Source organism: Dermacentor variabilis, chromosome 3, assembly GCF_050947875.1.
Source record: "Dermacentor variabilis isolate Ectoservices chromosome 3, ASM5094787v1, whole genome shotgun sequence".
In the NCBI taxonomy this organism is placed as follows: Eukaryota; Metazoa; Arthropoda; class Arachnida; order Ixodida; family Ixodidae; genus Dermacentor; species Dermacentor variabilis.
The window spans coordinates 5,265,439-5,269,123 of record NC_134570.1 but is presented as its reverse complement, the minus strand read 5'-3'; the positions used below and the strand labels follow the sequence as shown (position 1 = coordinate 5,269,123).

The 3,685-nt window shown below is 48.5% G+C and overlaps 1 pseudogene; it reads right to left on the bottom strand.

Moving 5' to 3' along the window:
• Window positions 1-2,322: 2,322 nt before the first annotated feature.
• Window positions 2,323-3,294, bottom strand: LOC142573878 (uncharacterized; annotated as a pseudogene).
• Window positions 3,295-3,685: the final 391 nt, after the last annotated feature.

Genomic DNA, 3,685 nt, shown 5'->3' with positions numbered 1-3,685 from the left:
TTGCTCTATAAAAAATGAACTGCATTTTGTTGCTTGCACGCCTTGGACATAAGCACACCCACAATACTCAACAAATGACAGCAGATCCGTGCCAGTCCAAGGAAGGTTCACAGCTGAGACTGGCAACAGTACAGTACAGTACAGCAAAATTCCGCCCTTACCTATATGGTAGGCCATTCAAAGTCGTCAGCGACCATCACGCGTTGTGTTGGCTAGCTAACTTAAAGGACCCTTCAGGGCGGCTGGCGAGGTGGAGCCTCAGACTGCAAGAATATGACGTCACAGTAATCTACAAGTCTGGACGAGAACACTCAGACGCTGACTGCCTATCACGCGCCCCCATCGATCCCCCGCCGGAAGACGACGCCTTCCACGGAATAATAAGCGCAGAAGACTTCACTAAACAGGAATGAGCAGACCCGGAGCTAAAAGGCCTCGTAGAGTATTTGGAAGGGAACACTGACCTAGTACCTAGGGCATTTAAGCGCGGATTGTATTCGTTCATATTACAAAACAACCTGCTTGTAAAGAACTTCTCACCAGTCCGCGCTCTACCTTGTTGTTCCGTCAGCGCTGCGTTCAGAAGTACTGTACGCCCTACATGACGATCCAGCCGCTGGGCACCTCGGATTCTCCCGAACGCTGTCGAGGATACAGGAAAGGTATTACTGGCTGCGTCTGACCGCTGACGTCGCCCCTTACGTCAAGACATGCCGAGACTGTCAGTGACGCAAGACACCACCGACAAGGCCAGCAGGATTACTACAGCCGGTCAAACCTCCTTGCCGACTATTTCAGCAGATCGGGATGGATTTGTTGGGACCGTTTCCGGTGTAAAAATACGGAAATAAATGGATCGTCGTAGCGAAGGACTATCTCACCCGCTTCGCTGAAACTAAAGCTCTACCGAAATGCAGCGCAGCTGAAGTGGAGAAATTTTCCGTCGAGAACATCCTGCTGCGACATGGTGCCCCAGAAGTCCTCATCACCGACAGAGGAACAGCGTTTACAGCAGAGCTCACCCAAGCCATTCTGCAGAACAGCCATGCAAGCCACAGGAGGACAACTGCCTACCACCGGCAGACGAATGGTCTCACGGAGCGCCTGAACAAGAACCTTGCCGACATGCTAGGAATGTACGTCGACGTCGAGCACAAGACGTGGGACGCGGTCCTGCCGTACGTAACATTCGCTTACAACACGGCGGTGCAAGAAACAACACAGGTCACGCCGTTTAAGCTAGTTCACGGCAGGAACCTGACGACGACGCTCAACGCCATGCTGCTGCACGTCACCGACGAAAAGAATCTTGACGTCGCGACCTATCTCCAGCGCGCCGAAGAAGCCCGGCAGCTCGCCCGTCTACGGATCAAGAACCAACAGCGTACTGACAGCCGACACTACAACATCCGACGCTTCGTCGAGTACCAGCCCGGTGACCGTGGTTTGGTTTGGACCCCTATACGCCGACGAGGACTGAGCGAGAAGCTTTTGCGTCGCTATTTCGGACCGTACAAGATCATCCGACGTAGTGACGCACTGGACTATGAGGTCGTGCCAGACGGCATTTCGCTATCACAGCGGCGCCGCTCACGACCTGAAATAGTCCACGTGCGACTCAAGCCGTACTACCAGCGTTAATGAACTTTGGGACTTCGCGTACCTGACCTTTGGACTTCGTTTCTTTTCGTTGTTTTGTTACTTTTGTTTAATAAGTGTCCTTTTGCGTTTCGCTCTCTTACATTTGTAGCATCTGGAAGATGCTTTTTAAGAGGGGATAATGACACGTGTGCTTCTTTATCTTTATCGGGCGACCACTTCTCACCGCCTAACAAATGTTATTGCACAGCGCAGGACGCGCCTGCATGTAAAAGAAGTTTCTGGAATGTTATCGATGGTTCCATCCGCTGTCTTTCCCCGCAACTTGTGTAATCTGATTGCATGTATGCGCGGCATGAATAGTGTAGAACTTTGTGGAAGACACGCGGGTCCCAGCGGTTACTCTGGAAGATTCAACGACTGATCTATAAAAGCCGACGCGCGTGACCTGCTGATCAGATTTTCGACGATTGCCGAGTGTGTTCGCCACTACCGTTGTTCTTTGAGTATAGCCTGCTTTTGAGGGCACAAGTTCGCCCAATAAAACGCCACTTTCTATAATCGCAGTTTGGCTGCCTTCTTCGCCGTCACTACTACGTGACAGTATGTTGACTTCGCATTTACAGCCGTAATTTGGGTAAAAAAATAGGGGCAAAAATTTTCTGATTTGTACTTCGAAATCATTACAACTTCCTCCAAATAATCATGGACCTCTGCAAGCTATCACTCACCATCTTTTATCAGTGGTGGTTTGAAATTGCACAGGAAGCAACACACCCTAAACACTTGCTCTGCAATGTCAATCATGCTAATCAGAAACGGTTTGCTTAATATTTGGAATGTTTTTATGCGTCCTATCGCGCGTTCAACATGCACTCTTGCACATGCGATGCGACGTGTCAACAGCTTCAGGCCTCATCTGGGACTCATGTTGCTCGCGGAATGGAGGTCGGAAAATCGTGATTCCTGGTGGTAAATAAGGAAATGTAAACCCCTTATCTACCATTATTGCGTCTCCCGGATCCATACGGTCCAAAAGCCCACTGCACTGAAGCATAGTCTTATCAGACACCGATCCTCCCCAAAGACGTGACACATATGCAATATACCCATCCGGTGTACAGCCCAAAAGCACCTTATAAGTATTGTAATGTTTATAAGTAGAAAATGTTTGCCGCTGTGCACTGAGTGATGAGGGCCGCTGTATACGAACTTCTGTGGCATCTAGCACCAACCTAGTATTTTCGAAACCTCGAACACATCCTGGTAGGTGTGGCGCTATCATTTCTCTCGTCGGCATTTGCATTCTTGCTTCCAACTCGAGCTCAAGGAAATTAACCCAGGTAGCAAAAATGCGACTGACATGGCTTGTGGACATTAAAAAGTTGCGAGCAACCTCTTCTCCAGGCATGCCAGTTTTTAACCGCACAAGCACCATGAAGAACTCTACTTCGAGTTCACGTTCCCTTGGCCGGCAAGGGACTTTGCTTTTTATCTTCCTTTCTGCCCCCCAGTAGGACATTTTGCTGGCTCGGGGCTCAAAGTATTCGAAGAGGCTTCGAAAAACACCATAATTAGGCAGCCCCGTATAGAAGGTGCACTTCTTAGCTGAAAGCCTAATTGTATTTAAAGTGAGTATTCTTGAATTGGCTTCATCAAGCTTCATCTCAAGCCACATATTTCTTCTTTCTAAAGAAGCAATTTTTTGGTGAAGCAATGCTGTTTCCCTCTGTGTGTCAGTGCTCATCAAAGTGCTTGAGTAGCTGGTGCTCGCCTGGGAACCTACGATAATGGCATAGAAAGAGATAAAACTACTTAAGTGATGTAAGCAATCAATTGACAAAAGCCAGCTTTGCTAGTAAATTTGCACAGGGTGACAACAACTTTTAATCAGTTGTGCAGTCCAATGAATGATACTGAAGTAGGGTTTGGGTACAAGCTAGTTGGTATTCCATTGCTAACATCACTTAGAGAGACCGAAAGAATGACGAAGGCAAGCGCTGTTTCCAATGGAATGCCAACTAGCCCGTACCCAAATCCCGCTTCAGTACAGTTCGTCGGGTATCAACGGCACTTGTTTTAGTCA